Below are 17,311 nucleotides of genomic sequence, written 5' to 3'. Positions count from 1 at the left end.
CAGTAATACATCTAGCTAACACTGACAGAGTTAAATCCACATGAGCTGGTTTATAATTTGCAAACAATAAATACATTGCAAATGTATACATAAGCTGAACAACTTACAGTGTAAGGCTCGTCGCTTGCCACAGTTTGCTCATTCCTGTTGCGTGTCCTCAACCTGGCAACCCGCGTGAGCTTCTAGTCTGGGGAGGAGGGGGCGGGGGAGACAGCTCTCTTCAATATTTTGCATTTGGACTGCAGTACCCATTTTAAAATGGTTGATATCAATGTTACATATTGCTCCTTTAATATTCAGGGATCCTTAATGTTGAATGATTCATGCTCTTGAGTGCCACATTCTTTTTTATTCCTTTTACAATTGCAATTTAAACCATTTTTAAATAAATTTCTCAAATGGTTCAAAGTAACTTTCAAATTATTGTAAATGAAGTTGTTACATCTGAGAAAAATATTTTGTTTTGCAACATCTAAACATGTAATTCCCCCACTTTGAAAACTGTAATTTGTTAGTGGTTAAGGTCTGCAACAATTTTCAAAAACAGTTTACAAAAAGTGAAACTCCTGGTAATTTTGCACTTTAAAATAAAAATGAGGAGTATTGATAACTGAATTTTGGTAAATTTGGAATCTAGTCTATGTGGTGCCTCTGAGGGAAATGTACCATCTGTAAAGTTTGATAAATTGTTGATTGAACTTCCCTTGGATGTTTGTAAAATACTTTATTTGTTGGGATGTGAATGAAAATCTATCCCTTAAAATAATTTCCCTAAATTAATAATGTATGTCTGTTTCTGTTTTCAAACTCAATTTGTGCTTCTTGAATATGCTTGTAAAAAAAAAAAAAAAAAAAAAAAATAACAGGCTTATTTGAATCAAATATATATGGGGTGTCAAACGGTTGCACGTTTGACACCCCATATCTATTTTATTCAAATAAGCCTGTTATTTTATTTATTTATTTATTTATTTTTTTAACAGAGTTGAAGGCCATCCCACTCTTGTTTTTGTGTGTCATGGCTCCGGTGTGTTTGTCAGTTTGTTTTGTATGTTTTGCCCTTTTCTCTCCCTCATGTCCTGCAGGTGCAGTCAGCATCGGCATTGATTGTTCCCGGGGGAACGCTGATCATGCCACTGATTAGTATGCCGAGCAACACCTGTTCTCCTCTAATTCACTCCTTTCTTAAGCCTGTAATGTTCTCAGTATCATTGCTAGATTGTTCTTCAGAGGTGGGTAGTAATGCGCTACATTTACTCCGTTACATTTACTTGAGTAACTTTTTGAAAAAAAAAAATTACTTTTAGAATAGGTTTAAAAGTGGGTACTTACTCTCACTCAAGTAAATTTCTAATGAATTTATTTTTTGCATTTACTTCGTTACAATGGGTGGCGTTCCTGTCGTTACATTACTGGGTTTAATTTTAATTGATGTGTAATTTATTTTGATTATTGAATGGGACTTTTATAAGAGCGGAAGTTCACACAGCTGCGTGCGCTGACACAGACTGTCACTCAAGTCATCAATGCTGCAACATCAAACTCTTCAAAGTGAAACACTTACTTTGCTCCGCACAGTGAAAAAGCATAGTTTCCTCAAGCAGTGCCTTCATTTAACACAAAGATAAGCTGATATTTCAAGATTAAAATCACAGCTTCAACTTAAGGCAGCACTCTTAGGTAAGTTTAGGCTCTAATGCTAACACAGGCTTTTCTGTGTAATGTGATGGTCATTTTCAAGGTGATAATGTAACTGGGCTCTTATGACATCAGTTTTTAAGTGTAGATTTTTAAATTAGTGCAGCAATATATCAATGCGTTTTGTCCCGCGTCCTGCATGTCATGAGCGGTATTTATGCATTTACTGGAAACTACTGCAGCTACTTTGGGCTGATTAACTGTATAAATCCATGTAAACATCCAAGTTAAGTGTAAATGCCTTTTGCTCTGCCATTTGCGTGATTGACAGCTGGAGCGCAAACAGACAGCATTTCTGCATGTCACAGCAAGGGGCACGAGGCACACGCGTGAGATGTGTGGGTGTGAGGCGATCGTATGGTGAAGAGAGTGGCTGTGTCTGAAATTGTTCACTCATTCACTAATTCCTATATAGTGAATGGCAGTTAATGCACTATCTCAGCAGTGAGTGAACGAAATGAGTGAGTGAATTCGGATGCTGATGTATACACTAAGTGTCGGATCTCTGGGGCTGTCACAGAAACAACATCACATATGAACTTTTAAAATACTTGGGCCTTACTTGTTCTTAAATAATATATGAATACAATAAATCTTCATTCTGTTTGTCATTTTTTATATATTCTGTGTGTTAATATAAAGAGTAAGTACATTTTAAAATGTATCTGTATGTTTTGCCTCTCTATATGTTATTTTAATCAAGTAATGATTTGTCAGTAATTTAATACATTCAGCATGAAATAAAACATTGCATCAGTGAAGGAAGCAGTAAACTCCCAGCTCGTACGTCAATTAACCATCCTTGAACGTACATCAAATGTACACTCGAAATTAGAGTGCATTGTGGGCAAGAATGAGTGAACAAAAGTAGGGAATGAGTGGCTCACTCAGAATTCAGACACTCCTACATAATGGCGGACACCCGAAATAGTGCAATATATAGTGGATAGGGGTGGTTTCAGAAACAGCGAGTATTCAACGACCGGGGGGGGGTTGGTGCACTACGCACTAGGCTGCGTACTCTGCATTTAGAGAGTAGTGGTACTGCTGTACAGAACTAAAGATCTAAATACTTACGACACCGAAAACTGTAACTACACTGAAATAAGAATCCACACAACACTTTAAAAGCTATGAAATAGCGAAAGTAGGCATTAATTAAGCATGATCTTGCTTTGGTTTATATTTCAGCATTATATATAATGTCCTTGTGGGACATTTTCACGTTTTCACCATAATAATTACTAGAAATGTTTCCCAACCTCTCTTCTTGTTGACAAATTCATCCAGGTCTGACAAGAGCCATTAAAGGGATAGTTCACCCAAAAATTTAAATTCTCATTATTTACTCACCCTCATGCCATCCCAGATGTGTATGGCTTTCTTTCATCTGCTGAACTCAATTGAAGATTTTTAGAAGAATTTCTCAGCTCTGTAGGTCCATACAATGCAAGTGAATGGGTGCCAACATTTTAAAGCTAAACAAAATCACATAAGACAGCATAAAGTAATCCATAAGACTCCAGTGGTTAAATCAGTATCTTCAGAAGCGATGTGATATGAGAATGTGTGGATGAGAAACAGTGAAACAGATCACTTTCACATTCTTCTTGTGTTTTTGGTGATTCACATTCTTCCCTGCATATCACCCCCTGCTGGGTAGGGAGAAGAATGTCTATCAAAAAGTGACTTAAATATTGAACTGGTTCTCACCTACACCTATCATATCACTTCTGAAGATATGGATTTATCTACTGGAGTCTTATGGATTACTTTTATGCTGCCTTTATGTGCTTTTTGGAGCATCAACATTTTGGCCTACAGAGCTAAAATATTCTTCTAAAAATCGTAAATTCTGTTCTGCAGAAGAAAGGAAGTCATCCATATCTGGGATGGCTTGAGGGTGAGTAAATGATGAGCGAATATTAATTTTTGGGTGAACTATCCCTTTAAAGTGATAGCTCAGTCATAATATAATAATTTGTCATTTCCCTACCCTCATGTTGTTCCAAACCCGTGTGACCCTTTGTATTATGTGGAACACAAAATATGTTAGACAGAATGTTAGGGACTGACAGACCATTCACTTTCAAAATATGTAGGAAAAATAATTCACTGGAAGTAAATAGTGACTTAGGCAAACATTCTGTCTAATATCTCAATGTGTTGCATGGAAGAAAGACATATGGGTTTGGAACAACAAGATGGTTAATGATGACAGAATTTCCATTAATAATAATTCTGTAATACATGTTAAATGTGTATTATGTAATGCAATATAGGGGAGTTAATGTCTATTATGTCATTTGTGAAAGTAACTAGTTACTCACTACTTGAGTACTCTTTTAATTGGATACTTTCTTACTCAAGTAATTATTTATTTTAGTACTTCTACTTGAGTAATAATAATTATTTTTTTTTTATAAAGTAATTGTACTTTTACTTAGTACAGTTTTTGGCTACTCTACCCAGTTCTGTTGTTTGATGTTGAGTACTAACCTCACTCTCTCTGCCTAGTTGGTCCTGTCTCGTGTATCTGTTGGTTGCCTGCGTATTGGGTGTGTGGTTGCCTTCCAGTATTGCAGCGTGTTAGCTGGTCTTCTGCGGAGGGTACCTCATCTCTGCCTGTGTGTCGGGAGTTAAGTACGCTCATCTCTGCTGGGCGTTGTTCTGCATCTCACTAAGCTTCAACGGAGGATTCTACGAATCTGTTCCTGACTACCACAACACACACATCCTACGAACACACTCTTCACGGATTGCCCCTTGCGCGACTACTACATGCTCACCATTGGAGATCACTTCCCACTGCTGCAGTCGGTGTTGGGATTATCTACATTCCTCAACCCAGTTACTGCTCATTATTATTGTTAATAAATCCTTTGAACTGTTCCTCTGCTCTTGGGTCTGTTTGTCTCACTATCGTTCATTACATTGTGGTTCATCTCAGAGCCAACAGTATAGAAACTCTACAATAGCCAATTGAACCATTAGGCTACACTTTCTCTAAGCATTTGTTTTGAAACAATGATTTGAATAATGACAAATGTACATGGCAAAATCCCCTGTGTTAAGTTTACACCCCTCAGTGTACATATGTGGCCTATTTCACAAAGCAGGATTAAGTGGCTAGCTAGGTTAGATTACATTTAAACCTCATTCACACTGCGCTTTCATCCCGGGATTTTCCTGGAATAATTGCAGAGGAGACTTCTGTGTGAACGCAAGCCAGATCCGGAGTGCCAGATAATTGTCACATGACGGCATGCAAGGATCGGACGTGTGAATGGCGAGCTCTGCGCACTTTGCTAGTTTTAACACTTTTAATGACATAAACCGGTGAGATTCGATACACTCTGTTCTGTAACTGTTCTAGGAGGACAAAATGTCAAAGAATTCAAAATCCTCGGGCTCTGGAGACATTAAAAGGCACTTACGTACTCAAGCTGATGCCCCCGAGCAGGCTCAGAGATGCTAAGCATGTCGGCAATGCTGACGAAGGTTGTTGCTGACTTGGAGGATCTTGTTGTGATACGTCGCTCGATCACTGCCATGGAGGCGAAGTTCACTGAGGTGGTTACAAGAGTGGGGGATGTCAAGAAACGGATCGATTACACTCATCGGAGAGGGAATTATCTACTAATCCACTAGTGACCAAGATGGATTTGGAGCTTGATTGGGAGAAGTTCGAGGACATGGAGAACCGTAGCCGGCGGAATAATGTCCATATCGTCGGAATTCCTGAAAGCGAAGAGGGACAGGATATGATGAAATTTCTGGATGGGCTCCTTCCGAATCTGCTCTACATAGCAGGCCATAAGCTGGAAATCGAGCGAGCTCACAGGGTTCCTGCTCGGCGATCTGCAGAGGGAGGCGAGCCCCAAACAATTCTGGCCAAATTTCTGAGATCATCTGAAAGATCTTGTGTTACGCGAGGCGAGGAGTAAAGGAAGGCTTTCTTTGAAAAACCACAGCATTTTGTTGTTTCCAAACTTTGTGAATTCGGCAAGAGAGAAACATGATCGATTCAAGGAATTCAAGAAACTTTTACATTAACGGAAGGTCGCTTTTGCATTGATATTCCCAGCCAAACTGAGAATAGATGCTAAGGATGGCTGTAAAACATTCACATGCCCACAGCATGCAATGTCCTTCATAAAGTCAATGGAGTGAGTAAGTCATCTTGTTTTACTCAAGTTGCAGCCGAGTGGACCGGCTCACTGAGCATTCGCTTGACTGTTTGAGGAAACTGCGCACTTTTTTTTGTGCTGGTTCCACCTAGAGGCTGGAGTTTATTTTGTGGAGTGACACACCTTTAGGACAGTTTTATGGATGAATCTACATGCTCTTTGTGCTTATTCCTCCTATTGGCTAGAGTTTGTTTTGTGGAGTATTCCTTGCAAAGACATTGGAGTGATTAAGTCATTTGTTTGCACTCATGTTGCAGCCGAGTGGACTGGCTCACTGAACATTCATTTGACTGTTTGATGAATCTGAGCACTTCTTTAATGCTGGTTCCGCCTAGCAGCTGGAGTTTATTTTGTAGAGTCACACCCCTTCAGGACAGTTTTATGGAAGAATCTACATGCTCTTTGTGTTTATTCCACCTATTGGCTGGAGTTTGTTTTATAAATTATCTTTTGTTGTGTAATTTTGTCTCACAAAATTTGTACAGAAACAACGGACTTGAGTAATCCGACGGCAAAGTTGTCGCGGGGGTTCTCATAGGCATGCATGGACTGTTTCAGTTTGGAGGGTCGGACACCAGTTGGCACTGTCGTGTGCGGGGTTAATGTGCACATTTTTCTTTTTTCTGTTTGTTTGGTTCTGGGGGATGTTCGGGTTTTGATGGTTGCACTAATGTTGGAATGTGGTCTTTATAATCTTGTTTTTGACCACAAACTATTTTTTTCTTATATGTCAAAATGTCAAATGTGAGTGGATTGTCTCTGTCCACGTGGAAGGTGAATGAGTTGGGGCACCCCATAAAAAGAAGGCAGGTATTTCTCTTTTAAGCATAAGAAATACGATATAGTGTTTCTTCAAGAAACACATCTTTCTCCGCAGGAAGCTGAAAAATTTGGGATGATTTGGGGTGGGCATGTTTTCTTTAGTGCTGGCTCAAGTAAGAGCAGGGGAGTCATTACACTGATAAGTAAACATCTACAATTCAAATGTCTCAAACAGATTAAAGATAAATTAGGAAGCAACACTGACACTTCACAGGATGTGTAAAAATCTTGGTCTTACAGATACAGAGACTTTTGAACCCATCTGGGATGGACTATACATTTTTTCATCAGTCCAAGATCAAGATTTATTCTAGAATAGATTTTTTTTTTATATCTAAGTCCATTATTTCATCAGTTGCTGATAGCTCAATTGGAAACATTTTGGTCTTTGCCAAATACTCAGATCACACCCTGGTGTGTTTAGGGGTATTGCCACATATGAAGAAAATGAAATCATATAGTTGCTGCTTTAATGTATACCTTTTGTAAAATCCTAAATTCCAACAAATGTTAAAGGCTGAAATCAAGGTCTATATGGAGAACAACTGGTCCTCAATATCTTCTGTGTGCATGGCTTGGGAGGCACTTAAGGCTGTTCTTAGGGGCCGGATGTTACAGTATGCTGCATTCACCAAAAAATCCAAAGCACAAGAACTTGTGGAATTGGAAGGGAATATTAAAAGTGCAGAGCTGAAGCACCGAATGTCGTATATTGGCCTCAGAGGACTGACCTGATTGAAATACAGATATAATACTATTTTGTCATGGAAGGTGGAGTTTTGGCTATTCAGGGCAAGACAGTCATACTTCGAGTTGGGGGACAAGGCAGGAAAACTTCTTGCTAGATAGATAAAAAAGAGAGAGTCTTTTTCTACCATTCCCTCAGTGAAATCTGCTGGGGGTGAAATATTTACCTCGGCCATTGATATTAGAATTATTTAAAAGCATTGTTATCTTGATCTTGTAAGGCTGGCACCAGAATGTCTACAACCAAAAGGCGCCATTTCCATCTAAAAGTCAAAGAACTCTGCGAGAATCAACGTCATAGAACTCTCTCACAAAAGCTGAAATCTACACCTGAATATCACCATGTGTGATAAAGTGCAAATCGCCTTTTGCTGAAATCTACACCTGAATATCACCACAGTGTGATAAATTGCAAATCACCTTGCTGCCCCCCCTTCTCTCTCCCCTTCTCCCTTCAACAGCTCTGGACCAACACAAAGACATAAGATTTATATGTAAAAAATATAACAAATAACATGAAAACAAAGAATGCAACTGTATGTGTTTGATATCATTTAAGAGGTCTCTGTGCGACTGGTATAGTGGTCTCTTTCCCATGTTGATAAAACTAATGGTAACAAAGTTATAAGGTCTTTGCCAAATACTGCATAATTCTGGAGGTGTCTCCCCCTCCTTGACCTACAAGTGAAATTATCTCCTGTATGTTAACAAGGTTAAACCCCAGGAAGTCAAGAACCCATTCACCCCCAAATCCTCATTGTTCAAAGGATAATACCATTTGGTACACAATGTTTATTCTGTCTGGATATTTAAGGAAAGTTGGCATGAAGTTCTGGGAATCTGTATACAGATCTCCCATGCTGTACCGCTGCATGTAGTTTTGTCAGGTATGTTTCTTTGACTTGTCTTTTATTTTTAGTAATGCTTGTTTATTCTGATCATGTGAAATTGGCTTTGATTTGAATTTCTGCAACAATGTTTTATATCCTACCTGACAAATAAATTGTTATTATTTGATTTATTCTGAATTCCTCTGAAATCATTACTGGAGCTTTAATATAGGAGGAAGCCATTTAAAGACTCTCAGTTTGAATTTAAACCACTCAGGACAACCAGGTAGGACAACCACCTAGGACAACCAGGTAGGACAACCACCTAGGACAGCCGGGTAGGATTTGAATTTCAATAGACCAGGGTAGACCATACTGGAGCTTTAATATAGGAGAAACCACTCAGGACAACCGGGTAGGAGAAAGCCATTTAAAGACTCTGTCACTGCTCACCGCCCGTCTTAGCAAGTTGTATGTACGTGACTAAGCGGCAATATTGTCTGGTTATGAGAAAAGCCAAACCAGACAATATTAGTTAACCCTACAACCACTGACTAAGAACGGAACTGGCTATCCATTTTCGGGAGGTTTACGTAATTTAATAATGGCTGGCGTAAGTCTCCAAAGATCAAAAGGACAATGAATAGAAGAGGATTTAGAGTAATCAATAACCTAAAAATGTTAAATTAAAAGAATGATCAGAAATTAATTAGAGCTTAAATATAAATTAGAGGTCAACTTAAAATTGGAGTCAGATTAATATAAAATTGGAGTCAGATAAAATGAATAACGGAATTAAATGTGTGAATTAACAATAATTGATTTACTTCAGCACTCAGAAAAGACAGAACAACGCAGAGACCTTCAAGGGCAATTTATTGAAGTTCCGCTCTGGAACGGATAGAAAATTATCCATAAAGATATTCTTCTTCTTTTTTACAATCTTTATAGTTCCATGTCTTTGTCTACTGAAGAGGATATTAAAAACTTTTTGGAACCATTAGAACTTCCTAAACTGATGGCTGAGCAAAAACTTATCTTGATTCTGAGAGAACCTTGGAGGAGCTTGGCGAGGCAATTAAGGCCTTGCCTACAGGCAAGACTCTGGGGCCAGATGGATTTGCTGCTGAATTTTTTAGATCTTATGCTACAGAACTGGCTCCACTCTTGCTAGAAGTTTATACGGAATCATTAAAGAATGGAAAGCATCCACCAACCATGACACATGCCCAGATCAGTCTGATTCTTAAAAAGGACAAAGATCCAAGCGAGTGGTAGAGTTATCATCCAAATTCCCTGATCCAGCTAGACATTAAAATATTGTCAAACATTTTGGCTAACCAATTAAGTTATGACATCTCTTATACATATAGATCAGGTGGGGTTTATTCGGGGCCGTAACTCTTCTGATAACATTAGGCATTTCATTAATGTCATGTGGGCAGTGGTGAACGATGAGACTCTGGTCGATGCCATCTCACTTGACGCTGAAAAGGCATTTGACATGGTAGAATGGGATTATCTTTTTATGATTTTGGAAATGTACGGGTTCTGGAAAACTTTTATTGGGTGGATTAAGTTACATTATAGACACCCGGTAGCGGCGGTTCAAACTAATGGATTAATTTCTGATTATTTTATTCTGGGTAGGGGCACCTGGCAGATCTTCCTTTTCCATCTCCCCCCCATGGTATTTTCCATCCGTCAGCACATAATCCAGCTCATCCACCTCCGCAAGGTCCGTCAGATGGGAACTAACATGAGGGATTTTGCCTGCTATTTTTTGATTGCAGTAAATGAGCTGTAGTATGATGAGACTGATCTTAAGGAGGTATTTAACATCTGCTTCAATCAGTTTCTCAGTTGGGGGGAGATGGAAAAGCTGGGGATTCCGCTGCCAGTGCTTGCACCCACAGAGGCCATTCCCCAGTTGCTGCCAGCGCTCATGGCCATGGAGGTCGTTCCCCAGTTGCTGCCAGTGTCTCTTCCAGGGAGGCCTTTCCCCTGCCACTGCCAGTGTTCCTGGCCACAGAGGCCATTTCCCAGTTGCTGCCAGTGTTTCCAGCCACGGTAGTTGCCACACAGCCTGCCCAGTTTCCTGTGGCTGTCAGTGAGTCTGCCCAGTTTCCCGTGGTCACCGAGTCTGTCCAGTTCCCCGCCGTCACTGACAAGTCCATCCAGTGCCCTGTGACCGTCGATGAGCCTGCCTAGTTTTTTGAGAATGTTGACGAGCCTGTCCTGTTCCCTGTGGCTGTCGATGAGCCTGTCCAGTTCCCTGAGGCTGTCAGCAAGTCTGTTCAATTCCCCGCTGTCGCTGACAAGCCCGTCCAATTCCCTGTGGATGCTCCTGAACTCTATCCAGTGGTCATTACCCAGCTTAGTGTGTCTGTCTTGTGATCCCTGTTGAGGCCTCATCCCTGGCCGCTGGACTCTGACCCTCTCAAGAGACTTCCCCCATGGTCACCTGACCCTGATCCACTCCTTCCCTGGGCACTTCGTCCGGAAAATCCTTTGTGCCACTTGATCACTTTTCAACAAGACTAAATATCAGCTCAACAGGGAGGTGAGAATGGCATCCATACAGCAAATAGTAAGGGGAATACCTGGTGGACTCATGGTATGTACAACTGTAATCATGTATAATTTGTGGGAGATTATCTTTCCACCTTTCCTTCTCTTTGTCGGGATGTGTGGAAGTGCAGAGCGTATAATATGTAATCGCTAAATTTCACATGCACTGCCCATTTTAGTGCAAGAAACTCAAATTTCCACTGTGTAGCCTGTAGTTTCTTTCTGCTGGGGTCAGTGTTCTTGAGCCATACCTGATGACCCTTAACTTTGCATTCTGATGCTGATAGAGGATGGCCCCGAGGCCCCTTTCAGATGCATCAGTGTGAAGCGTGAATGGCAGATTGAAGTTTTGGTTTGGAGGACTTGGTGTCGCATGTGAGACTGATGCCCCCTTAGTAAGGTGTCACCATGTCTGGCAGGAGGAGGTAGAGGTTGGGGGCTCTGACGGTGAAACAGATGAGGAGGCTTAAATTAAGGTTTTGCACCAACATTCTGCTAGCGAGGAACGGGGGTTGCTATAGATGCCCTGGGGCCTGAAGCTGTCCCTACATGATGGAAACGAGTCTCTGAGACTGAAACGATTCAGAGCTTCCTGTGCTGCTGGTCCAAAGATTCGGCCAGGTACTAGCGGCAATCATCTCAAGTTGTTCCGACAGACCTCTGGCAAAGGGGATTGGGCCCAAAGCTGTACCGCAGTGGTTGGCAATGACACCCATCACCTGAAACACAAGTTCAGTTAGATACATCACTAAAGGGATGATGTTGCACTCAGGGTGGAGTGCATTGCAACAAGCATGTGTGCCAAAGAATTAGAAACACAACCAAGACATGCTGTAGAGTTGTATGCCTGTGACAGCAGTTCATCTGTGAGTGTGTACTCGAGGTTGGGGCAGTGTATACTAATGGAGTGCATCATCAGGAGACAAAATGAGCGCCACAACACTGGGTTCTACAAGTGGCATGCTGCCAAGGCCCACTGCCACCGGATCCTGCATCACAGCCAGTGTGCAGGCCAGTTGATCAGGACATGTGGCCTTTGATGAACTCTGTAATGCAGACACCAATACAGATGTAAAATCATGGTACTGAAGCATCATAAAGGAGGATCTTTGTGCATGATGCAGAAAAACATTCTCAGAGCCCACTGCTGGTTGTGGGGGCTCCAGGTTAATATGGGCGAGCATCGCTTTCAATGTTCCCTTCAAGGACGTTACCACTGAAGATGACCCACCCGATTGGTCAGACACATTATCATTATCAGAGTGGTGTGACTGGGCTGCAGGCAGACTTTCACCAATCACTGAGGTTGCAACTGGATTTGCGCCAAAAAGCTAGTCAGAGGCCGCACTTACATTGCATCTAACTCCTGTTTTGCATGCATAGCTGGTGACGATGGAGTGCATGATTCATGCTCCACTTTGTCCTGTGCCTCTGTTGTAGGCTGAGCTCTAGACAGGAGCGGCAGTAAAAGTTCTTCAGCAGAAAACAGCTGTTCCACTTTGTGTGCTAAATCAGAAGATTTAGTTTTTTTGTTCCTTTTGTCATGTTGAAGTGTTTGCTTATGCTTACGATCAAACGTAGGGATGCTCAAAGAAAGCAGCAAATCCTCTGTAGAGGACTCCAGACCTGCCAGTCACGATCGACGTACAATAAGAAGCATTATAGAGCACTCAGAGCATGGGTCAGACATGGCCTCTTTAAGATAGTCCACACCAAGACAAGCAGGGCACTGATTATGTCCATCCATGATATTCATCACATTAGGGCATGTAGAACATCTAGATGTATCCATACTGACTTCAATATTCACCTAAAAGCAGAGTTTAAATTCAGCACTTGTTAATGACACTCACGTAAGTTTCACATCCAGCAAGAATCAAATGATGAACCTCCACTCCTTAAACCTAGGCATCTAGGGCTTCAGAGTGTATGTGTTTACAAAGGTATGCAAACTTACAGGCAACCAGAAGTTTGAAACCTTTCAGAAGCGCGAGACCATCTCGCGGGTGCTTTCCAGAGAAAACGCTTGTAAACAGCACTTCCCGATCGCAAGCAGTGAATCCCGGAGAAAACCGCTCATAAACCACACTTCCCAGTCGCTAGCGGCGCTTCACAGAGAAAACCGCTCGTAATCCAATCCATAAACAGTGACAAAACAGTTCACGGATGTCAGCTGAAGCACTCTTCAAAAACAAACAGCACAAAATATCATCACAATCAATTCAGCCAAGCGAGAATGAAGAACAGATCGAGCTTACGTGTTCAGGGGTTTTTATAGACTAAGACACGTCATGTGTCACGAGGTGTCAACTTTCTAATTTGATTCTCGGTCAAAGTGCAAGCGCAAGAGTTTTCGCTTGTGCTTTCAGTACTGCCTCTGGCAGTCTGGAATGAAAGGAAATAGAAATAAAATTATACTTTATGTAGTAAATCGATAACTTACAGTAGTTTCTCCAGTTTACAGTGTGGAACCTTCAGTAGAACAGAGAGCAGCTTCACTCTGAATCCCCTGGTTTATAAGAGTTCAGATTTAGTTCTCTCAGGTGTGAGGGGTTTGAGTAAAAGCCCTCACACAATTTTTCACATCAAAACACACTGAGTATCTGCAAGTTTAAGGAAATGAAATGTAAAAGCTTTCAAGACTTTTTAATTGCAATAAAAAAATAAAAAAAAACAACTGAATTGAACTGAATAAATGAATTGTATGAATTCTTAGTGCATACACACTGCCCTTAAATTATTTTCATTATTTTCTTTAGTAATTTACTTTTTTACTTTTTATTTTTATGAGATGTGAAAGTGTTTGTGTAAACAGTGTCTCATGCTTTCTAAAGCTGATTATTGATTTGTGCACAGACATCAGAAAAGACGTGCAGTGATTAACAGTGCCAAAGTTTAAGGTGACTCTGATGCTGAAATCTATTTACATTCATGTGGCATTGTATCTTTAACTCAGAGTTCCCTTAAAAAGTCTCCAGTGTGAAACTGCTTTATTAAAAGCATCTCCTGTCTTTCCATCCCCCAATTCCTCCACAATTTGATTTTTAATGGCCTTAAATTTTGAAAAACGATTCACAGCATTTTTATACAAATTAGTCTCTGAGTGTTGAAAAAAGCTGACACTGTGTACAAATGTGTGTGTGTTTATCTTACCTAGCCATGATTTGGGACAAAATTGCTGGAAAATGTCTCTAGGAGTAAGCTAAATTTTGAGGTTGTCCTCAGTGGGAAAAGTGGTACATAAATAACGTTTGTTTTTTATTCTAAATATGCACAAAGTTTAAGCTTGAATAAAAGAAACACTGTCCTTATTAAGAGAGCTAGGTAAAAAAAATAATAATAATTTGATCAATGATGAATTATGTGCAAACAAGACAATAAGAAAATGCTGGCATCTTGTGATATATGTGATACATACTGTATTTGAGAGTACCTGCAAAGGGGCTTTTATAAAGAGAAGAACTGTGTAAAAATAAAGCAGGGTAAGTGAACTTGAGCATTTCATATTAACCCTCTTGTGGTGTTCGGGTCATTTTTTTACCCATTTTGATTTGGTATCCTTTATCTGAGTGGTACATGACTTTGTGACTTTTCCTCCACTAGTTATCTAAACACAAATACTTAATTGACCAATAAAACTCACTGTAGTTTCTCCAGTTTACAGTGTGTGTCATGTTATATATATATATATATATAATATATATATATAAGCAATATCACACTCACAAGAGTGCGATATGGACCTACATCAGCACTGCTGTGATTCGGCCGCAGGCCGAGTGCGTAGGTAATCACAGCCGTGCTGATTTATGGCCATATAGCACGATTGCAAGTGTAATATTGCTTATATACAACAGTTCAATGAACAAGTACATTTTAAAAAATTAGGAAAAACTGAGTACGGTCTTAAAAACGCATTTGCATGGAACTACTTTCTTATGCGACGGATCAGAATCTGCCATTGCTGGTTCAAAACAAATGATGCGTCCAAGCCTTCCTTAGTAATTCAAAAATGTCACTTCAGAAATATTATCATGGCTTGTTCTGTTTCTAACAAGTTATTGGATAAACACAGATGGATGGATGGATGTGTGTGTGTGTGTGTGTGTGTGTGTGTGTGTGTGTGTGTGTGTGTGAGAGAGAGAGAGAGAGAGAGAGAGAGAGAGAGAGAGAGAGAGAGAGAGAGAGAGAGAAAGAGATGGAGCGTGTGCAATCACCTGTTGCCACTCCCAAGCAGAGATGCTGTCAGCTTTCTGAAGATAAGCTTTCTCTGTGGTAAAATAGCCGTCCACGGGGGTATTCCTTTCTATTTCGCAGTAGCCGGTGCGCAAGTGTCGATCACTATAGAAACCGAAATGTCCTCTGCCATTTTAAACAGTGTGTATCCAATGTGGAAAGTCCTGTAAGAGGTAAGCGCCTTGAGTTTATGTAATCAATCAGTCTGTTATGTCTCTCAGCTGTGATGAGCTGTAATGCTGAAGTTGTTCGTTTAAAGCCGTTTAAAGTTATTTCCTAGCTTTAGTAGTGTAGTAGCGATCACGGAGCGCTGTTGTATGTAAACAGTGGCTGACGCGGATTCACTTCACATCACCAACTGGCTCATATTACACATAAAAATGATATTTTGCCATCACCTGCTGGCTAACATATGTAATGTAAAAAAAAAAAAAGAAAAAGAAAAAAAAAGAAAAAGACAAACAGTAGCTCTTAACACACACTGCTCTTACACTTTAGTTTAGAATGGCACGAACACAAGCAGAGTGATACACACACAGTAAAGCGTCTGAGTGCTGATGGTGTGGTCAGATTCGAGGACCAGAACTAGCTGTTGTATATATATATATATATATATATATATATAATCTGGGAGATGTAAAATCTGGAGCACTTTTTTGTTAAACTGACTTGAAATAGTACCTTGTTAGTATTTATGGTAAGCTATCCTCCTTCACATTGAACAGAGCTTTTCCAATAACTGTTTTTTGCAGTGTGTTTTTGATAATCAGCTCACCAAAAATGTGCTTTTTTTTTTCAAATGGAAAGACTGCATTGTTTACTTTAATTACAAAGAAAGTAACATACAAAACTGAAATGTGTATGTGTTCAGAACCAATATCACAGTGATATGTTACAACAGCTAGAACAAATCTCTCTACAGAAAGAGTTTCCATTAGTGTCTATACAGAAGTCAGTTTAAATCAAATATATTTCATACATAAACCATTTTAATCCTATAACACCTAGAAAATGAATGAAACATAAATGAAATTAAACATCATTGTAATGTCTGTAAACAGTCCAAAAATAAATAAATAAATAAATAAATAAATAAAATAAAAGCTCATGTTCTTTAATTAATTAATTCAATCATGTTGATTTGTGTATTAGCCAAGGCGAATTTAATTTCTTGTTTTGGTAAGGGCACCTAAAGTCAAAAACAGCAACCTACAGGTAAAGACTTGAAAAATAAAAATATTGCATCTCTAATTGCTTTGGCAGGGTTGTTTAACTGAAGAACATTAAAGAGGTCATTAAATGCTCTTTATTATATATATATATATATATATATATATATATATAGTTTTATTATCTTCCCTGAGGTCCACTGATAATGTTAATAATGTTAGTTTTTTTTGCATTAAAACAAAAAATATTTTATAACAAATAATTAAAACAAAAGTTATAATTTAGTAATTTATGATCATTTTCCACCCTGTCTATGGCCCTCTGTCTGAAACACTCGGTTTTGGCCCCTCGAATAGAGCCATTTGTTAAACTCAGTCAGAAGTCAAATGAATAAACACCAAAACATTACAAAACTAAATATAAGGGTTTACACATAACGCACATCCAAGACATTGTGTCCGAATATATTAAACTGTTCATCTCAAGCACAACTGTTAACACTCACACCCTGTCTACACCTGATGCGAGAATTTCGACAAAAGTAATAGAACCCATTATAATCAATGATGCTGTCTACCACTGAAGCGTCAGTTGCTGCACGTCGCTTTGCACAGACAGTAAACAGATGTCCCCTTCCATTTTGCATTGCATGCGGTGGCGCTACTACTGCCAACAACACAAATAAAAAGTTCCTGTCGATGCGTCCGGCCGTTGCATCGCGTCATGTCAACGGACACGCCTGGTGTAAACAAGGTGTCAGCACCATAAACTATCACACAGTCATGACATATGAAATATTCATGAATTAAACTGTTTACTCACGGTTTTTATGATTGCGTCCAAGTGTTTTTAACTGCCCCATCCACCAATAACAGTTCCTTTGCCAAGCTTGAATCGTATTATGACTGGTATGATATGATATGAGCCGAACATACAATTCTCTCTAAAATACGCTGAAGACACACATCCAGTTTCCAGTATCATTCCTTCATGTTTTCGTACACCAGTGGTTCTCAATTTTTTTGGGTCACGCCCCCCTTTGAAACA

Source organism: Myxocyprinus asiaticus, chromosome 29 (genome assembly GCF_019703515.2).
Source record: "Myxocyprinus asiaticus isolate MX2 ecotype Aquarium Trade chromosome 29, UBuf_Myxa_2, whole genome shotgun sequence".
Lineage (NCBI taxonomy): Eukaryota > Metazoa > Chordata > Actinopteri > Cypriniformes > Catostomidae > Myxocyprinus > Myxocyprinus asiaticus.
The sequence above is the reverse complement of the archived record's forward strand: the minus strand, read 5'-3'. Positions refer to the sequence as shown.